Source organism: Leopardus geoffroyi, chromosome B1, assembly GCF_018350155.1.
Source record: "Leopardus geoffroyi isolate Oge1 chromosome B1, O.geoffroyi_Oge1_pat1.0, whole genome shotgun sequence".
Lineage (NCBI taxonomy): Eukaryota > Metazoa > Chordata > Mammalia > Carnivora > Felidae > Leopardus > Leopardus geoffroyi.
In genome coordinates this window covers 192,489,243-192,511,897 of record NC_059327.1, presented here as the reverse complement: position 1 = coordinate 192,511,897, position 22,655 = coordinate 192,489,243, and the positions used below count along the sequence as shown (strand labels likewise).

Below are 22,655 nucleotides of genomic sequence, written 5' to 3'. Positions count from 1 at the left end.
GGTTGACTCGGTTGAGCGGCCAACTCTTGATTTTAGCTCAGGTCATGATCCCAAAGTCATGGGATCAATCCCCTCATCAGGCTCTACACTGAGTGTGGAGCCTGCTTAAGATTTTGCCTCCCTCTGCCCCCTCCCCTGCTCATACTCTCTCTCTCCCTCCCTCTCTCTCAAAAATAAAAATAAGTAAAACAAACCTTAAAAAAAAAAAGATAAAGACCATTAGGTAAGAATAAAAACAAAACAAAACAAAAAAAACCCAGCTGAATGCTGTGTATGAGCACATCTTAAATAGAAGAACACAGGTTCAAAGTAAAAGGGGAAAAAAAACCACTATACACCCAGAATATATTAAACAACAAAAAAAATCGCTTTCATGACATCAGGGAGAAAATATACTTTAAGGCCAAAAACATTACAGTTAAAGAAAAGCACTACATCACAGCAATGTTTTAGTTTACTTCAAAAATGTAACTATAAACTACTATGACCTAATAGTATGGCCTCAAAATATACCCAAAAAGACCAAAAAAAAAAAAAAAAAAAAAAAAACACCCAATCCATGATAAAGATCAAAGCTACGTCCCATCTCACCTTCAGAAATCTGTTCTGTCAATATTAGACCTATTACCTGAGCTCCAGCTCCGCCCACCCCCGCAGCTGGATTCCGGCTGGATTGGCCAATGGGAACGCACTTCTCTCTTTCTTTACCAAACGTCGTTTCCGTGGCAACAGCAGCATCTGCACTCCGGTCCAGATCCCACCTGCTTATCCTGCCCAACGTTCCAGTCATCTAGCCTCCCTTTATTCCTGCTATTCCCAGTGTCTAAATTTTCCTCGTTTCCTCTTCTGCTTTTTGGCTCTTCCGCCACAAGGGTAACCAAGTATATGCCTACAGTTTATCTTGTTGCAAATACTCAAAGTGGTTCCTGTTTTCATGGTTAGCCTCGTCATTAGTATTCTATTGTTTCCATAGCAAATCGCCACAAATTAAGCGGCTTAAAACCACACGGATTTATTATCTCATGGTCGTATGGGTGAGGAACCCAGTGGGCTTGGCTGGTGCCTCTGCTCTGAGTTTCATAAGGGCTGAAATCCAGGTGTCAGTAGGGCCACTTCCTTTCTCGTTTTTTCCAGCTTTATGGAGATATAATTGACATATAACACTGTGTAAGTTTAAGGTGCGCAATGTGATGATCTGATACACGTATATACTGTGAAAATGATTACCACAAAAAGGTTAGTTAACACATCCATCACTTCACATAATTACAACTTTCCTGTAGTGTTAAATATATGGTTTACTCTCCTAGCAACTTTCAAGTATACAGTACGGTGGTGTTAATTATAGTCATCACGATGTATATTAGATCCCCAAAACTTATTCATCTTATAACTAGACGTTTGTGGCCTTTGACCAACATCTTCCCGTTTCCCCTACCCCCCAGTCCATCAACATCTTCCCATTTCCCCTACCCCCCAGTCCATGGCAAACCACCACTCTATTTGCTGTTTATATGGATTTAGCTTCTTTTTTTTTAAGGTTCTACATGTAAGTGCGATCGTGGAGTCATTGTCTTTTCCTTTCTGACTTACATCACTTAGCACAATGCCACCAAGATCCACACATGTGTAATATTCCATTGTGTGTGTGTGTGTGTGTGTGTGTGTGTGTGTTCACCTGTTGATGGATTCTTAGGTTGTTTCCATGTACTGACTATTGTGAATAATGCTGAAATAAGCATTGGAGTACAGATATCTCTTTGAGATAGTGATTTCATTTCTTTTGAATATATACCCAGGGGTAGGATTGCTGGATCATACAGTAGCTCTATTTTTAATTTCTTGAGAAATCTCCATACTGTTTTCCACAGTGGCTATAACAATATACATTCCCACCAAGAACACACAAGGATTCCCTTTGTTCCATGTCCTCACCAGCACTTATTATATGTTGTCTTTTTTATAATGCTTATTCTAACAGGAGGAGATATTTTTCATTTGCATTCCTTAACGATTAGTGATGTTGAGCACCTTTCCATATACCTGTTACTCATTTGTAGTTCTTCTTTGCAAAAATGTCTATTTAGATCCTCTGTCCATAAATTGGATTGTTTGTTTTACATCAGATTATTTTGTTTTTGCCATTGAATTGACTCTAGCTTGGATTTGCAGTCTTCTGTTGAACAAGAATGGTGAGAGTGATCACCCCTGTCTTATTCTTGATTCTAAAGGAAAAGCTTCCAGTTTTCTACCATTGGGAGTGATGTTAGCTGTGGGTTGTTCATAGGCTTTATTATGTTGAGGTATGTTACTTTATACCCAATTTATTGAATTATCATAAAGTGGTGTTGAATTTTGTCAAATGCTTTGTCTGCATGTATTGAGAGGACCTTACAAGTTTTACCCTTCATCCTATTAATGTGCGTATCACGTCTATTGATTTGCATATGTCGGACCATCCCTGCATATGATACAAGGGATAAATCCCACTGTTGTGGTGTATGGTCCTTTTAATGCGTTATTGAATTCAGTTTTCTGGTATCGTGCTGAGAATTTTGGCCTCTGTATTCATCAGGAACATTGGCCTGTAGTTTCCTTTTCTTGTCGTGTCCTTATCTGACTTCATATTAGGGTGAACTGGCCTTGTAAAATGAATTTGGAAGTGTTTCTTCAAATTTTTGGAAGAGTTTAAGAAGGGTTGGCATTAATTCTTCTTTAAATGGTTGGTGGAATTCACCCATGAAACCATCTGGTCCTGGGCTTTTCTTTGTTGGAAGGGTTTTGATTACTGCTTTCATCTCATCTGGCAGAATGGATGGCCATGTCTCTTGCCAGGTCCCCTGAGTGGACCGGACTTGTCCCTGACCGTGGCAAAAAGGGCTAGAGTCAAGTTTAGGGTCTTTTCAGGGCCTTCAGGACTAGTGCTAGTCCTGCTCATATCCTGCAGCTCTAAGGGGATTGGAGTCAAGTAGAGGGCCTCTTCAGCATCTCTGGGGGTGCAGATAGGAGTGTCACCTGCAGGGTCTCTGTGCCAGCAGGACTATTCATGAACTGTGACTGGGATGGGTGGGAGTTCAGTTATAGGACCCTTTCAGAATCCATATCCTGACCAAATTTAGCAGGCATACCTTCAGGGATTCCCAGACTGTGACCAAGAGGGGCTACAACTGGTTTATGGGTGACTTGAGAGTCCACAGCTGAGACTGAGGTCTATATGTCTATCACCCAATGCATGGCATGACTTTTCCCTTGACAAATGGTGCTGATGACAGAACCAAAGCCAAATAGGGTTGTAGCTGAGTCCTCAGGGGTATGAAGCTATTTCTGGATCTGCAGCCCAGACCATAATCAGTGAGTTAGCCACCTGGGTGCAGGCCTGCCTTCCCAAAGTGGCTCTTCTCGGTCTTGGACTGCACCAGAGTTTCACCGTCTCTTACCTGAATCCCAAACCTCCCACAAAGGCACTTTTGTCCATAGGTGGAGGCCAAATTGCTCTTGTTAAGGGTAAGATAGCTGTGAAGGATGTCCCATTTGGTCATCTTGCTGACCTGTATTCCCTTCTGGAGGCCAAGGGAGAATCTGTATCTTAGGATATTCAGTTATTGGCAGAATTTAGTTCTGTGCAGTTGTAGACCTGAGCTTTCCATTTCCCTGCTGGCTACCTTCCAGGAGCTGTTCACAACTTCTAGAGACTGCCTGTATACCTTGGCCCATGGCCCCTTCTTCCATCTTGAAAGCCAGCAACAGTGGGTGTGGTTCTCATCAAGGTGTATCCTTTCTATCTCTTCTGCCTCCTTATCTTTTACAAGTTCTAACTAACTGTTTCATTTTATTCCTCTGACTATAAAGACCCATGGGACTACATCTGGGCCACTTGAATAATCCAGAACAGTCTTTCAATTTTAGGATCAGCTGGTTAGCAACTTTAACTCCAACTACAAAGTTCATTTTGCAATGTGCCATAACATATTTGTAGGCCAATTACCAGGGAATAAAGATCATGGTCCCACCTAGTTAACACCAGCTTGACTCCTAAGGAGTGATTCCTGACAAGACCTGGTGTAAAAGGGAATATTACTCTGAAAGAGTGGGCTCAGACCTTGCACTCTTCCCCCAGCACTCTGAAGGCCCCAAGGTGGTGGTTCAAGGCCCTCCCAAAAATTCAGCACAGAAGTTAAGCTGACTGGTTAGGACTTCATGCCTCTTTCTTTTTCTCCCCTGCATTTTGCAAGTAGGAAGTAAAGGCTCAGAGAAACCAAGTCATTGCTCAAAGTCACAAACTCAGTTCATGACAGTGCAATAGAAATACCTGATATTCATTCATTTATCCATTCAATAACACTTGTTAAACCCTACCAGCTAACTGGACCAGGGAAACAAACGTGAAATAAACCTTGCCAATCCACCTATCAGAGATTTTTGTTTGTTTTCCTAAGATACAAATGCAGTTAACATGTTTGCATACTTGATGCTAGTTCAGTAAAGTTTCCCACACATTTTTACATAAAAGTTTGATTTTCTCTAAGAACATCTGCTTCAGCTCAAAGGCAGCTGTCAGGGTGATAGGACCTGATTCAAATCCAAGCTGTGTGTCCTTAGGGAATTCACTTAGTGATAGTATTTACCTGAAAGGGCTGTTGTGAGCAGGGTTGAGAAGTATCTGCACGTCACTGGGAACTAGCATATAGCAGGTGCTCAGTAAGTGATAGCCATGATCGTTGTCATTACCCAACCTCCCTGAGCCTCAGTTTTATTTTTTATTAAGTGGGCACAATAATAAGCATATCATGGGGTGATTACATGAGGAAGTATCAATAACACATGTGGCACACAGTTTGTACAAACACACCTCCCCTTCCTCCCTCCTTAACAACCTCACTAAACTGATTCTTTTTGTGGCTTACACCTTCAATAAAACACTTCAGGAAAGGTCTGTGATAGGCAATGCAGCAGGGGTCAGGATTTCAGGGTTCTTTAGAGGATCTGAAACTACCCTGCTGTGTGACTTTAGGCAAGGGGTTTGGCTTTTAGAACAGAATGCTCTAGAAAATAGTCTTCACCCCCTACTTAGGTTTTAAATTAACCAGAGAGTTACGCCAGTCTCTAGGAATGGAATCTTCCAAAATACACAAGGTTTGCAAATCCCTTCATCATGCAGTTTTAGGGGGTCAGTCTCCCTGCTCACTTCATTTTCTTTTTGCTGATGTGGCTGGTGTCCCCAGGGAGATCTTGGATGGACCAAAGGATGACACAGGAAACTGGAAGCCAGGTGAGACCCAGAGAGAAAGCCAAATAAACAAGAGGGCCCCAGACCTGAGACAGATAGGTGGCTTCCAGAGCAGCAGCCCCAGAGGAAGAAACAAACTCAGGCTGTCAGAGGAAGCGTTGTAAAGAGAAAACCATGACGGAACAGGTAGTAGGAAGTGGCTCTTATTAACATTCTCTACTGTCCAGTGATGCAGCATCCATCCCTGGAGGGTGGTGCCCCCACGTTAGGACCTGGCAGGCCTCCATGCTGAAGGAGGCCATGGAGCTACCTGCCCTACCTTGGGAAGAGGCCAAGAACAGCACAAGGGGATCTGGAAAGAAAATATACCAACCTGACCCAGAACCAAGCACAGAGTCAGGCGAGGCCAAGGTAGGAGTAGTAAATTATGTGTTAGTGAGAAGCCAGCACCCCCAAAACAGAACTGTCTCTTACCCACCTCAGAAAGAGTTCTTTGGGGTTTGTTAGAAACAGAGACTCTTTTAAGCTGTCTCAAAAAATAAACATTTATTGTCAGGACGCACAGTCAACAAAAGAGACTGGATCACAAAAGAAGCCAGTTTGTTGTCTTCAATTCAAGGCATCACCAATGCTGGGATTTTTCCGTTTGTTCTCTCCTTCTATTTATGTCTTCTTGTTCTCTGACAAACTGGCTTGCTTTCTGTATTTTCTGAGTGACATTCCAAAAGGAGAAAATCTGGCTATTCTAGCTGATTACCATTGCCCTTATTTTTCAGGCCAATCTTCATTATGGCTCAGTGGCCAGCCTACGAATTGGCTGCCTTCAAGTCAAATATTTACTACCAATCTAGTAAGTAGCAACTCTTTATTTAAGGAACTATGTCAGAGTGACCTGTTGTGGGTGGGACTGAATAGCAGGTGTCATGTTGAACATGTCTAGTGAACATCCATGTAAAAAACAGTAATTAAGAGACTATAACGGGCTGGTACCTACTAAGCTCTGGACCCCAGGAAGTTCCCATTTCTGCCCCTCAGGGTCCAATCAGTGGCAGCATCTACAAGGACAGAGACCCCACCTAATGTATCACAGGGACCTGATATCTTGGCCTTATGCGTGACAGGAAGGGAACCAAGGGAGGAAGTAAATAGAAGGACCTAGACAGACAGAGGGTTCCTAGAAAATGCAGTTCCATAAATTGTTCTGGATGGATTTTTGCCTGGGTTCTGGGTCATCCCTGATGGAGTCACTAGTATCACAACCTGTGCACCCAAATGCATTCATTCCTTCCTGTCCTTTCTGTTCCAGCTGATGATTCCCAAAATAATGCTCATACCTACAGATTCATTAGTTGGGAATCAGACAGACCTGGGATCTATCTCTGGCTCAGCTGTGTGTCCTTGAGCAAGTCACTTAGCCTCTCTAAGCCTCAGTGTCCTCATCTATAAAATTACACTAAGAAAATCTACTGTATGCGTGGACCCTATGTTCGGTATCATTCTTTCCATTGCTATTGGCATGTGACTGAACAGTGTTGGACTCTTGAAAGCAGTTGTCATTCCTTCTGTGACAGGAAATGGATGGAGACTTGGAAAGAAAGGAGGAAGGACTTCAAGGCATTGCTTCCAAGGCAGAAGTGTGAAGGTAGAAGGGGAATAGTGTCAGGGCCCCTGAGGTCACGGGCTCCAGAACCAGTGTCTTACACAGCCATCCTGGGGATGGGCTGGTGTCAGATTGGAGACAATCGAGAGTTATAACGTCAGAGTCCAGGCCAGTGCTGACTCAGAGAATCCTTGGCTGATGCAACTCTGAGGTGGCTGAAAGGTCCTTTCCCACTCACTGCTGGAGCATCTTGTCCACATTCTGTTACACTGCTGGGAACTCGGGAGCCCAGAGACAGCATTTTGGGGAGAGATTCCCCTTTCCTCCTGGAGATGCCCTATCACCGGATGAAATGGCCTGATGCCCAGAGCGGCACAGGAGATTCAGGAAGAAAAGTATGACCCCTAGAGGGCACATAACTGGGCATAGTCTTCTGTTTTCAAGATCAAGGCTACATGACAGCTACAAAAGCAATGAGAAGAGAAAACAGGGGCTGAAGATGGGTTTATGAGATTGCCAAGTTTCCCCTTCAAGAAAGGGGCAGGATGGGATCTTTTGAACTATGTAAACGCTAAAATTCTTGGATAATTCAGGGTAGTAAAGGAGGGGGTATTGGCTGTTCTATTAATCTGGATATGTGGGTGCTGTAGAGAGTTTTAATCTTAAAAACCAAAGTGATAGAAGCCTTATGCCAGCTCCCGCACCCCGTAGGGGAAAGACATTGTATTATTGTTCTGAGGAAGCTACAAGGACATAGGCCTGGAAGAAATGATACTATGGGCTTTGTACACAGCTCCCAGGGATTGAAAGTCCACTCAGGGACTTTCACTGTATCAGGCCCACTGGGGCCTTCATTTGGGGCGGGGTTTTGATACCCTCGTGTGGACTAACCCAGATGTCTTTGTACTGTCAAAGAATCTAGACACTGCATGGAGCCATGCGGTCTCTAGCTCCATGGCTGCCTGTTGCAGCTTGAAGTTCACATGCAGCTTTGCCAATAACAAGATACAACAGAGCATGCTCAGAGCAGTGGGGCTGAGCGGGCTGTGAAGGAAAGATGGTCTCCATTCAATCTGGAAGCTGATAACGTTCTCCCACCTGTGCTAATGTTACCCTGGCACCTACTGCACCACTTGCTGTATATCTGAAGGTTCATCTTCCTCAAATCCTTTGCTCAAATGTAAAATATGTGTGACAATATTCATCTGCAAGAAGGAAAATCATAAAGAAGTTAAAGCTCAGATTCTGCTCTACACACAGCTGTGCTATTAATTTTGGCATTTCGGCTTTATTCATGAACCACTTGACACCCCACACAGCAGGATGTTTAGGGTGACTATAATGAAATTCATACAAAGGAAACAATTTAAATATCTGTCTAATTCATATAGATTAATTTAGTTCAAGTATAATTTAGGGCTTTTTTGAATTTGCATTACCAAGTTATTATTTTCTTGGTAAAATAAATTTTCCTTCTCACTCTTCTCTAACTGTACACAGAAATAGACAAGAGATGGTCATCTGGAACTTCCATTGCCATCCATGGAAAATTCTAGAAGCTATTATTTAATCAACTAGTTCCATGTGAGTGGCTTATTGAATAAAGGAGGAATTGCTTTGGGGGGAGATATTTTGGAATGTAAAGAGCTTAAATCTGAATGGGGAGCATGAGTGAGGAAAAACATGACCCTAGCATGTTGAGCATATTGGTGTTAGACTGAAGTCAGCATGTCATTTGTGACTCTACTGAACAAAGGATATGAGCAAAAAAGAACTGGCTTTCATTTTATCTATTATGTGCCAGCTATTGCACATATTTTAAATACATTATTTTTTGAGGTTATGTTTCAAGCTAATATGTATATTGCCTCACTTATCTTATTAAGCATAATAATAGTTTGGCATCATAGAATCGTAAGGTAATGTATGTGGCCAACCTTTGGTCAGATTCATCTTTGGTCTAATAGACTGTGGATCAGAATGGGTATATATGGTGGAGACGCATTGCTAGAGACACCTCTGTGTGCACAGGGAGTGAAGAGAGGGCATTTCTAGAGGAAAGAGAATATGGTGAACTCTACAAAGACTCCAAAAACTGCCTTCTAGAGTAAATCTGTACATGGCTCTCTAGTCCTTAGTTTCCTCCTCTGTAAAATTGGGGTAATAGTAAGACCGTCTTAGGATCGCCGTGAGGATGAAGTGAGAAATATAAAATATTTTAGATAATGATTATGCATAATCAGCTCTTTCCAGGCACATGTCAACCAGCTCACTCTTTTTTCAGTGAAGGTTCTGAGACACCACTTCTTTTAAAAAGCTCTCTATAACTCCCAAACTCTAGATTAGTTTCCTCAATAGGTGTTCCCATTTGAATCTTGTCCTTACCCAACAGGGTGCTTATCACACTCTAATATAATTATATATTATATTATATTATATTATATTATATTATATATATTATATATTATAATATAATATATATAATATAATATATAATTATATATATAATATAATTATAGTTGGTACAATATCTATATTGCAATTATCTGCCCCCAGAGTGAGTATCTGAGCACCTTAAGGTCAAGGAATAAGTTGTACACACTATTTTATCCCCAGAGCCCACAACAGTACTTAGTTGACACTATGAACTTAACATTTCTTTAATAAATAAAGTTGAACCCTTAGCATCATTATGTCATCAACTTGCTATCATCATTTTATAGATGAGGAAACTGAGTCCAGAAAAATATTAAGTAACTTACTCTGGTTTACCCCTTGAGTAAATGAGAGGGAGCGGGATTTGCATCCAAGACTCTTGAGTCCAAAGACCACGCTTTCCCACTAGGTATGAGGCCTCATTAGGCCAAGATCTGTTGAGAATTTCTTTCTATGTGCTGGGTGTATCACTATATAGTTCCATTTCATCTGGTTTAGACTTTGGAACAATCTTTTGATGCAAGTGTATACGTTTGCCACGTGAAGAAACTGTGGCTTACATGCCCAAGGTCATGTGGCAGCACTAAGATCCAGTCTTCCACATCCAGAGAAACCATCTGTGATCATAAGTCAGGCATCCAGCGAGCCCCAACAGCCACACCAGCAAACCCCAACAGTCAGATCCAACACGAAAGATCACAAGGCCTAAATGGATCAAACTCCTCCCCCTGAAACATTCTGACAGGCTTTGCTGATTTCTGAATTTTGCCTTCCTGTCCTGTCTCCCAGCAGCAGCACCATGCTGCTCCAGTGGGCTATTTATAGACCACCTGAAATATACTTCAGAATAGCTCATATGTATCCGTTGCAAAGTATTGTGGGAGTAATTCCTTTTTCAATGCCCAGGGAAAATTGAGGGAGTAAAAGAGAATAAAATAGTTGGGGAGGTGGGGGGAAAGAGGTATACTGCTTAAGGTGTTTGAAATCTGTTTATAGATTGGCATTTTTCTCTTTCCTCTTTTTAACATCTCCATCAAGTCGCTGAATGTTTATTAAAACGCTTGGCAAAAGGGAATATCTTATTTAAATAATGCTCTTTAGGTAATATGCTGTTTTGTAAGCATCACACAAGCTTTCTTCCTATTGTCTTCTTCTCATGGTTAAAGGAAAGGAAGATTCAGGATCAAAGTTTGAAAAATAATAAAGAGCTAGGTTGCATTTCCTCGGCGGTCAGTTCCTATTATGCCAGCCATCTTCTCTTCGGCTGGTAAAATGCAATCGCAAGTTGTAAAATAATTAACCCAAAACAACAATAACCATACTATTGTCTATCAAAAACATCTTTGGTTAAGAATGAAATAGTGACTCTAGCTCTTAAATACTGATCCAGTATAAAAGGTTAACCTAGAATCTAAATCATCATTTCTTCGGCATCTTGTCAAGCATTGTAAAGAGTAATATAAAAAAGATACCACCAAATTCTGCCTTCAAATTGTCCCTCAAAAAGAAAAGACAGCCAAGATACACACCAAACTCTTAGAATGCCATAGCCCACCAACAGCAGGGCAGGGGAAAGGATTGCAAAGGAGGGTCCAGGAGACCTGATGTTTTGGTCAGTTCAGGCTGCTACGATAAATACTGCAGAACACAGGACTTGAACAACAGACACGGATTTATACCAGTTCTAGAAGCTGGAAGTCTGAGATCAGTGTGCCAGCATGGGCAGGTTCTGGTAAGAACTCTTCCTGGATTGCGAATAGCCATCTTCCTCACAAGGCATAGAGAGTAACCACGTCTCTTCTGACTTTTCTTTTAAGGGCACTAATCTCTTTCATGAGGGCTCCACCCGCATGACCTAATTAGTTCCCAAAGGCCCTGCTTCCAAATAATGTCACACTGGGGACTAGGCTTCAATGTGTGGCTTGTGGAGGAACACAAGAATTCAATCCATAGCAGCTGGGTTCTAGAACCATCTTGGATGCCAACTTGCTCTTTCACACCCCTCTCTGGGCCATCGTTTCCTCACCTGCGGACGACCTCTTCTTTCTCTTAGAGAAAACTAAAGCTCTGAATGCCACAGGCAGATGGCCGGCAGTATGAACAAGAAGTGTGGACACTGAGGAAGAAAGGCAGGGGCTTCTCAATGCACGCAGGGGAAGTCTCTGGGGCAAATGGGACTTAAGATGAATGGAAACTCACTCCCCTGGGAAGGAGGACCAGTGTGCCTACAAAGAGAGCAAGGTACAGATCAGGAAGGAGAGCTCCAGATGGTGATAAAAAGAGTAAAAACTGTCAAAAGGAGGTTCAAAGACAGCAACAGGGTCAGGAGGAGGGTTCAGGGAAAATCAAAGAAGCTTTTGGCTCCTTCCCCTAATTCACCCTCTACAAAGGTGGCACACAATTTTTTCTACCACCCAACAAGATGGTATCACTTCCTTGAACAGAATCTCTCAATGACTACCTATTACCTTCACTATTAGAACAAAACAAAACAAAAAAAACTGACTATCCTTCTTACACAAGATTTCTTACCCTTGATTTCAAAATTCAATCATCTCTAAAACCCAGTTTCCTCCTATATATTTGGCAGCACAAGTTGATCTAAACTAACATAAGGCTCTTTATGTTCTTTCTTTCTTGGGTGTGACTATTGTCAGCAAAGACTGTCCATAGTGATGGCAAGAAAGGAGGGTTATAGTACAATGCATAGAAGGATCTAGAGCTTTGATTCTAAGAAAGAAAAAATGATATAACTGTATTAGAACTGGCATTCACAAAAAAAAAAAAAAAAAGCTGGTTGACGTTTCCATGGCATCACAGAGCCGAACTTGATGAGACTATGACTTCTTTTGAGTAAAAGCAATATATGACGATGTTCTATAAAATGTAGGGGCACCTGGGTGGCTCAGTCAGTTGTCTGACTTCGGCTCAGGTCATGATCTCACAGTTCATGGGTTTGAGCCCCACATGGGGCTCTGTGCTGACAGCTCAGAGCCTGGAGCCTGCTTCGGATTCTGTGTCTCCCTCTGTCTCTGCCCTTCCTCCACTCATGCTCGCTCCCACACTCTCTCTCTCTCTCTCAAAAAATAAATAAACATTAAAAAAAATTTAAAGTAGGAAAAAAATTGAAAAACAGACATTTTTTAAACCACTCTGAAGTCTCATCACGTAAAGTCAGCCCACCAATTATTTGCAATATAAATTTTTATTTTAAGGGATTTTTTTTAAAGCTGGATGTTATCTGTTAACTTTCTCTTAATCAATGAATGAAAGTGATTATTTTACTACACCTTATCAACATTAGGGACCATTATTTTGTTTTAAACACCAGCTATTTGGATGGGGAATTTTTGAAAGGGGAAAATAAGCCCTCACTATTGTTTTCATTTGCATTTATTTGGTTACTCAGGGAAGTTTAAAAAAAAAAATGTGTGCCGTCATTTACCAACATACTTGATATTTGTGTTTTGCCTATTTATATCCTTTCTCCGTGTATTTCCTGGGGTCCTGGTATTTGTGTTATTGAATTTATATGAGTTTTACATTTATTACAAGAAGTTACCCTTTGTCAAACTTCCTACAGCATCATCTCTAGTTTTGTTGATTGCTTTTTAATCTTGGTGATTTTTTTTTTGATGTATAAAAGTTTTAAATTTTTATGTAGTCACATCTATCAATCACATCCTTAGTGATTTATTCCATCAATTCTAAGCTTAGAAAACTCTCCCCCTTAGGAGGCTTGATAAATATTCACATCTATTTTCTTCCAGATTTTCTAACAGTTAAGGTTTTTAAATATTTAACTCTTTAATCCATCTGGAATTTATTCTGATGTTCCTAGTGAGGTAAGAAATGTTCAAAATTCTTCTAAAAAATAAAACACTTAACGCCTCACATGTTTAGCTGGTATTAGCATAAACCTTGAAGGCCAAGTGGTACCAGCTTCAAAGGCGGCAAATTTCTTAATAGAGTTTAGGATTTCCCCCCTTAATAGCACAGCGTACAAAATACACACACTTGCCAGTCATTGCTCTAAGTGAGTTTATCAGCAAGCTGCACACCCAGCATATGGTCTCTTTTTCATTATTAAGAAAAGTAAGTAATAAATAGGAACTGGGGCTCCCACCAATCATTAGCAAATCCTCCAAAGAAAATTAAGCACATATTGGAATCTTGTCCCCAGTGGACTCCTGCAATCTCTCTGACTGAATCATTTCACCAAAGAAAACTTTTCCCTCCTTCCAATCTCGTTAAAAGTACGCGGTGACTCATTCCAAAGAGCACATGCAGAAGAAACCAGAATACACGCGTTTGATTTCTCTCCACGCTGGGGAAACATTCCTGCCTCTCCCTGCCTTCCAGCCCAAAGGCAGCCACGTCTGGAGCTGCACTGAAAAAGATTTGTGGCTTATTGTCCTGATGGATGCCAGAGTAATGGAATCGCTCCGTACTTTGTCCTGGAAAGGCAGGCCAACAAGGCATTGTGCTATTGACGGCTCGCATTATAATGGAGAAATATTAGGGGGATATTTCAATAGCCACCCAGAGGAGAGGCAGTGGCTATAAGCATGCCACAGACGGCTTCCAAGGAGAGTAAAAGGGACATAAAAAAAGGGGGGGGGGCAGGGAAGGGGTGGAAATGTTCAGGGAGGGGGAAAAAAAAAGTCCGCTCAGAGAATACATGTGAATGCAAAGCCTGTTTGCTAGCCTGGCTCTCTAGAGAGGGCAGTAAGGATTCCTGGTATGTGAACTCCACAATTACAGCGTTATTAATTTATGCAGCTCTGCAGACCACACGTGGGACTTCATGGTAATTAAGTTACAGATAAAGTCAGGTTAGTTTCCCTCTGAAGATAAACAGTTACGTTCTGTTTTTACACACGCACAAGGAAAAATTGGCAGATTTTTAGCCAAAGAAGAGTATCTGGTAAACATATATTTCATGCAGAACCTGTCAGTAACATAATATCTTAAAAAAAAAAAAAAAAAAGACCACCTAGCACCTAGAAATAGATTTAACAGAGCAGTAGAATGATGGAGACTTAGCCAGTAAACCACTCCATGAGAGAAGTGAGTAGGGAGGTTGGAGGCAAAAGGCTTGATGAGTCCCTCCTATGTGGCCCACATTAGCATGTGCAAACGTTCAAGTAGACACTGGAGACAAGGATAAAACCCGTTAGCATGGTCACCTGGAATGATCAGAAACGGATTGAACCAAAACACAACCCTTAAAAAGTGGCATACACTGAATCTAGCAATTTTACTCCTAAGGATTCATTCTAGGTAAATAACCACTGTGATGGCTACATTTGGGGGTGTCAACCTGCCTGAATCACAGGGTGCCCAGATATTAGCTGAAACTTTATTTCAGAGTGTGTCTGTGAGGGTGCTTCTGGATGAGATTAACTTTTGAATTCTTAGACTAAGTAGAGTAGGTTGTTCTCCCCAGTTGGGTGAGCCTTATTCAATCAGTTGAAGACCTGAATAGAATAAAAGGCTGAATAAGAAAGAATTCATTCTTTGGGCGGCTCAGTCAGTTAAACGTCCAACTCTTGATTTCAGCTCAGGTCATGATCTCATGGTTCGGGGGTTTGAGCCCCACAACACAGGGCCTGCTTCAGATCCTCTGTCTCCCTCTCCCTGTCCCTCCCCCACTCGTGCTAGGTCTCTCTCTCTCTCAAATAAACGTTAAAAATTAAAAAAAAAAAAAAAAAAGAATTCTTTCTCTCTGTCTGTCTGACTCTGAGCTGGAACATCAGTCTCCACCTGCCTTCAGACTCAGACTCTAGAACACCTTTGGCTGTCCTGGTTCTCAGGCCTTTGGACCTAGACTGGAACTGTATCAGTCTCCTAGTCCTCAGTTTACTACCTGCAGATCTTGGACTTCCCAGCCCCCATAACCACATGAGAGAATTGCTTACAATAAATATATATGTATTTCCTGTTGGTTCTGTTTCTCTAGAGAACCAAGACTAATAAAATCGTGGATGTGTGCAGAGATTTTCCTACAGAGATGTTCATCACAGTATTGTTTATTAATTTTTCAAGTGAGAGAGAGGGACAGAGCATCAGTGGGGGAGGGACAAAGAGATAGGGAGACACAGAATCCGAAGCAGGCTCCAGGCTCTGAGCTGTTAGCACAGAGCCTGGTGAGGGGCTCAAACCCACGAGCCATGAGATCATGACCTGAGCTGAAGTCGGACACTTAACCAACTGAACCACCCAGGCACCCCCACAGTATTGTTTACAATAGCAAACATCTGCAAGCAACCCACCTTTTTACCTGATGTTTTACTGTGAACAAATCTCCATCCTATTGATATAACTCTGGACCCTTATCTTGAAGGACTAGAGTCTTCCATTGATGAATGCACCATAATTAGTTTAATCAATATAAAACAGGATTTAAAAATTATGTTACATAAGCTCTGTATTATGTTCACTAAAATGAAAAGAGCAAACTAAACAGACACCATAAATACTGTCTGTTTTACTTTTATTTTCTGCTTACTGAATCTCTCAGGAGTACCCTCTCCAGCAGTTCCAACAAAACGCATAGCTTTATTTGTTTTATTACCAATAAAATGCCTCCTCACAAGGCATTTTTATTGTATCCAGACTGTCATTTAAATGACCTATTTTTATGCCAGATTCTCTAATCGTGTCCCTGAGTAACCCACCTACCAGATGTATGTGCAAGGTACATTTCTCAAGGTTGTAAAAATATATATAGGAAAGTAAAGTCATGTAGACTATCTTGGTAAACCTTAAGAAAATGTTAAGACACTGTGTCAGTTAGTTACCTACTGCCACATAACAAATTATCCTAAAATTTAGTGGCTTAATGCAACAAACATTTATTACCGCATAATTTCTGCGGGTCAGGAATCAGCCTTGGCTCAGCAAGTTCCTCTGGCTCGGATCTCTTACGAGGCTGTAGTCAAGGTGTGGGCCAGGTTTGAAGTCATCTCAAAACTCAACTGAGAGGCCGATTCGTCTTTGTTTTTTTTTTTTAATTTACACCCAAATTAGTGTATATTACAGCAATGATTTCAGGAGTAGATTCCTTAATGCCTTTTACCCATTTAGCCCATCCCCCCTCCCACACCCCCTCCAGGAACCCTCTGTTTGTTCTCCATATTTAAGGGTCTGTTACGTTTTGTCCCCCTCCCTGTTTTTATATTATTTTTGCTTCCCTCCCCTTATGTTCATCTGTTTTGTCTCTTAAAGTCCTCATATGAGTGAAGTCATATGATATTTGTCTTTCTCTGACTGACTAATTTCGCTTAGCTTAATACCCTCCAGTTCCATCCACGTAGTTGCAAATGGCAAGATTTCATTCTTTTTGATTGCCGAGTAGTACTCCATTGTGTATATATATACCACATCTTCTTTATCCATTCATCCATCGATGGACATTTGGGCTCTTTCCATACTTTGTCTATAAACATTGGGTGAAGAAATGGGCAAAAGACATGAATAGACACTTCTCCAATGAAAACATCCAGATGGCCAACTGACACATGAAAAAAATGCTCAACATCACTCATCATCAGGGAAATACAAATCAAAACCACAATGAGATACCACCTTACACCTGTCAGAATGGCTAACATTAACAACTCAGGCAACAACAGATGTTGGCGAGGATGCGGAGAAAGAGGATCTTTTGCATTGTTGGTGGGAATGCAAGCTGGTGCAGCCACTCTGGAAAACAGTATGGAGTTTCCTCAAAAAACTAAAAATTGAACTACCCTATGACCCAGCAATTGCACTACTAGGCATTTATCCAAGGGATACAAGTGTGCTGCTTTGAAGGGACATATGCACCCTGATCTGTTTTTAAGCTCATTCAGGTAGTTGTTGACAAGAGTTGGTGTCTCATTAGTTGTTGCACTGGGACCTCCCTTAGTCCTTGTTTGACTTCTAGAGTGCAGCTCATGGCCAGGCAGCTGGTTTTAACAGAGTGAGGAAGTGGGTGTAAGAGGGAGTACACATAAGACAGAAGCCACAGTTCTTTATAGGTAGAGTTGCCATATTTAGCAAATAAAAATACATGACACCCAAAGCAGTGCTAAGAGGGAAATTTATAGCTGTATATGTGTGCATTAAAATAGAGGAATGATCTCAGAACTAGGAAAAGAAGAACTAAACCCAAAACTAGCAGAAGGAAGAAAATAATGAGGGTTAGAGCAGAAATCAGTGGAATAAAAGAATAGAAAAACAAAAGGAAAAGAAAACAGAATGAATAGTGGATTCTTCAAAATGATTAACAAAATTACAAAACTTTAGCTAGTTTAAGAAAAATAGAAGACTCAAATCAGAAATGAAGGACAGGACCTTTCAACCAATTTTATAGAAATAAAAAATTATCAGAGAATACCATGAACAATTGTATACCAACAGTTTTGATAACCTAGATGAAATGGACAATGTCCTAGAAACACACAACCTACCAGACTAAATCATGAAGAAATAGAAAATCTGAACAGACTTATAATGAGTAAGGAAATTGAACTAGTAACCAAATACCTTCCAACAAAGAAAAGCTCAGGACCAGATGGCTTCACTGATGAATTCTAGCCAAACATCTAAAGAAAAATTAACACCAATCCTCTTCAAACTCTCCCAAAAAATTAAAGAGGAAGGAATGCTTCCAAACTCTCTTATAAGGCCAGCATTACCCTGTACCAGAGCCAAAGATACTCCCAGAAAGAAAAAAAAAACTATAAACCAATATCCCTGATGAATATTAATGCAAAATTCCTCAACAAAATACTAGCAAATAGAAGTTAACAGACATTTAAAAGACTATAGACCATAACCAAATGGGATTTATTCCTGGAATTCAAGAATGGTTCAATGTATGAAAACCAATAAATGTAATACACCACATTAACAGAAAAGGGGGGAAGAAAAAGCATTTGACAAAATTCAACACCTTTTCATGATAAAAAAGAAAAAAAAACACTCAGTAAACTAGGCACAGAAAGAAACTACTTCAAAATTATAAAAGCCATGTATGAAAACCCATAGCTAACATCACACTCAGTCGTAAAATCTTTTCTCCAAGATCAGGAATAAGATACAGAAGAATATTTTGTCCCTGCTATTCAACATACTACGGGAAGTCTCAGCCAGCACCGTTAAGCAAAAAAAAGGAATAAAAGATATGCAAACTGGAAAGGAAGAAGTAAAATAGCCTCTGTTTTCAGATGACATGATCTTATAATTAGAAAACCCCAAACGTTCCACAAAAAAAATGCTGGATGCAAAGTAAACATACAAAAATCAGTTATGTTTCTATCTACTAACAATGGATAATCTGGAAAGGAAATTAAGAAAATAATTCCATTTATAATAGCATCAAAAAGAATAAAATTCTTAGGAATAAAATTAACCAAGAGATCTTCCAGTTAAAATTAAATTTCAGATAAATACAGAATAGTTTTTAGTTTAAGTGTATCCCAAATATTGCATGGGACATACTGACACTAAAAAATTATTCCATGTTTATTTGAAATTCAGATTTCTTCTCTAAGAGGCAAAATTGTTTAAAACCCCGTGTTCATGTATAATTAAGAATTAATTATTAGTAACTATGAGTTATTTAAGGATTACAAAAACTTGTTTTTTATAAACCAGAAATGGCAACATTTTTGTAGCGAAAACTTGAATTTATTACTCTCTCATGCCATCTGGGTACAAAACTTATAAGTTCTTTCAGAGAAAGAAAGTTCTCTGAAAGAACTTATGTAAATAATTGAAATTCCTGTAATTTGAAAGGACCAACTGTTTTCATCCGTGGCGTATCAGCATTGTCTTAAATTGGTTATGGCTTTCAGTTTCTACTATCTTTGACAGTTAAAATGATAAATTACTGTAAGTTTAGGAATTCTAATAGACTTTGTTAAGGACTCTGGTAAACCTCAGATTGTGTAGCAACATACATATCTTAAATATATTCTAGAACAGATAGGGCTGGGAGAATTAAATGAAGGTGATCAAAAGACACAAACTTCCAGTTACAAAGTAAGTAAGTACTGGAAATGTAATGTCCAGCATGACGACTATAGTTAACACTGCTGTATGGCATATTTCGTGAAGGTTGCTAAGAGAGGAAATCCTAGAAACTCTCATCACAAGACAAAAAAAGCAATGTTTTCCTTTTTTTTTTTTTTTTTTTTGTCCTAACTCCCAAGTCTATGATGCTAAAGACCCAGCTGGTCCTCACCATACACTGTATGTCCTTGTATTCATGAGAACAAATGCTAAAAACCAATACCTCTGTAATCCAACACTCACCCTTCTCTCGGTATTTATTCCTAGAGTGTAATCTCTGTTGTCATAGATTTATTTTTTAACTAAAAAGTAGGATTAAGGGCCCCTGGGTGGCTCAGTCAGTTGAGCGTCCAACTTCGGCTCAGGTCATGATCTCATGGTTTGTGGGTTTGAGCCCCACTTTGGGCTCTGAGCTGACAGCTCTGAGCCCGGAGCTGCTTTGAATTCTCTGAGTCTCCCTCTCTCTGCCCCTCCCCTGCTCACACTCTGTCTCTCTCTCTCTCAAAAAAATAAATAAATAAATACACATTAAAATAAATATATAAATAAATAAATAACATTAAAAAATAAAAGATAAAAAATAAAGTAAGATTAAATAGGGTAGGAGGGTTTCTTAGCCTCCCTAATAAGACTGACACATAAGAACCGTACATTTAGTGGCCCTAGTGCCCTTGTGTATCTTCAAATCATTTTGCCATTCCATAAGCAGGACTGTGCTAAATATTTGTTGTGTTGGTATTATGCTAATGGCTAAGAAAGAGGCCCAGAAATGTGATCTTCAACTGGGGGGACCGTACATCTACAGTTCTGGGGACAGTCTATACTGATTATCCCAGTGTGGTTGTTTACAGCACTGTGCATTCCATTATCTCAAAAGATTTCTGGCTTGGATGATAACTTATATGGTCACCTCACCTGTAGTAGAACTTTAAGAAACTTTGAAACTCACTGGTAAGAATAGAAATATAAACTTGAAAAACAAATCCACTAATCCCTTTCTGTCTACAGTAGGCAGCTTCTAGAATGACTCCCAATGATCCTTGTCTCTTGGTACTCAGGCAGTTGGTCATTTCCTCCCTTAGAGTGTAGCTGGACCTAGTTCCTTTCTTCTAAAAAATTGAATTTAGCAAAAGTTATAAAAATTGAATAAAATATGGTTTTTTGAGATCAGTTTGCAGCCAATTAGGCGAATCATTCCAACTCACCATAGAGACATCAATACAAACAATATACTCATGAATATAAACAATTTCCAAGCTTATCTGGGAGCATGTTAAACATGCAGTTTACGACATCAGCAAAATTGCATTAAATTTCTATTGCTGCTATAACAGATTACCACACTCTTAGTGGCTTGAAAGAACACAAATTTATTACCTAATAGTTCTGGGGATCAGAAGTCTGGCATAGTTCGGCTATAGACTTGGCTACAATGATGATAGCCACTACGTAGTAGCACTACATTTTCATTCTCAAGATTCTAAGGGATAATCCATTCCATGCTTTCCAGCTTCTAAAGGCTACCTGCATTCCTTGGCTCCTGGTCCCTTCCTGAAACTTCAAAGCCAGCAATTGCTCAGTGACTACTTCCCACAGTGCATCACTCTGACCTCCTCTTCTGTCTCCCTCTTCCACTTTTAAGGATCTAATTATGTTGGATCCACCCCAATAACCCAGGATAATCTCCCTGGCTGAAGATCAGCTGATTTGTAAATTTAATTCCATCCAATACCTTAAATTCCCCTTTGTTTTGTAACCTAACATGCCTACAGGTTCTATAACCTTGTAACCTAACATATACATAGGTTCTATAGCTTGAACATTTGGGAGGGGGCATTATTCTGCCTACCACAACTGTGTTTTCCAAAGTGCATTTTGGGGAACATCAGTTCAGTGAGACGGTACATGCGGAAAGGGTTCATGAGGAAATATGTTTGTGAAACGCTATAAACCATAGCTCAGTCTAGAAACATCACAAGGAAGTTTTACAATGAATAAAGCTGGCCAACTAACTGGAATATACAGCCCATTTTTTTTCTCAAAGTAACTGATAACATCCAAATGTTCCACAGAATGTTATGTCCATGAACTGATATGGGACTTCTGAATTCTGGCTTCTGCTTGCCTCTAGCTTACTGTGCAATCCTGATCCAGTCCCACGGCTCCCTCTGCTAAATGAGGGGAGGGCATGGCTCAGATGTTATCTGCTCCACTATTCTGTTTCCTAAAATGACCAAAAGGTTTCCTTCCAAACCCAAGACTCTATGAACCCCTCCAGCAAATATTCATTGAACATTATGCTAGAGGTAGGAACTGAGTTCATTTCTGGGGGCAAAATAATAGAAAAATGAGGCCCTCTCCTCAAGGAAATAACTCTTTTTTTTTAATGTTTCTTTATTTTTTAGAGGGAGAGAGAGACAGAGTGCAAGTGAGGGAGGGACAGGGAGAGGGAGACACAGAATCTGAAACAAGGCTCCAGGCTCTGAGCTGTCAGCACAGAGTCTGACATGGGGCTTGAACCCACAAACCACGAGATCGTGATCTGAGCCTGAGTCAGACTCCAAACCAACTGAGCCACCCAGATGTCCCTCAAGGAAATAACTCTTTAGTGAGAGACACAGTCATAAAAACAAAAATCCATGCAGCTCTTCTTTGACTTATGATGGGGTTGTGTCCTGATAAACCTACTGTAAGTTGAAAATATCATAAGTCGACAATGCGTTTACTACATCTAACCTACTGAACATCATAGCTTAGCCTAGCCTACCTCAAACATGCTCAGAGCACTTACATTAGCCCATAGTTAGGCAAAATCATCTAACACAAAGCCTATTTGATAACACCGCGTTGAACAGTTTATATAATTTATTGAATACTGTATGAAAGTGAAAAACAGAATGGTTGCATGGGCACAGAGTGGTTGTCTGTGTAGGATCCAGCTGACCCTCGTGATCGTGTGGCTGCCTCTGCCCATCATCACAAGAGAGCATGCACTGCATGTCACTAGCCCAGGAAAAGATCAAATTCAAAATCTGAAGTATGGTTTCCACTGGGCATAGCTTTCACACCATGATAAAGTCAAAAAATTATAAGTCAAGGGGCACCTGGGTGGCTGAGTCATCTGAGCGTCTGACTTTGGCTCAGGTCCTGATCTCTCAGTTCATGAGTTCAAGCCCCACGTGGGGCTTGCTGCTGACAGCCTGTCAGTGCAAAGCCCACTTTGGATCCTCTGTCCCCCTCTGTCTGCCCCTCCCCTGCTTGCACCTGTCTGAAAACAAAAAAAAAATTTTTTTAAATTACAAGTCGAACCATGGTAAGTTGGGGTGCATC

The 22,655-nt window shown here is 40.5% G+C and overlaps 1 long non-coding RNA gene across 1 annotated transcript in view; it reads right to left on the bottom strand.

Moving 5' to 3' along the window:
• Window positions 1-5,032: 5,032 nt before the first annotated feature.
• The window catches only part of LOC123596138, a 50,767-nt gene continuing 33,144 nt past the window's right edge, over window positions 5,033-22,655 (bottom strand). Inside the window, exons 3-4 of the long non-coding RNA XR_006711552.1 lie at window positions 7,941-8,032; window positions 5,033-7,289 (exon numbers count right to left, since the gene is read on the bottom strand). This is a non-coding gene — a long non-coding RNA (uncharacterized LOC123596138). The remainder of the gene's footprint in view (window positions 7,290-7,940; window positions 8,033-22,655) is intronic.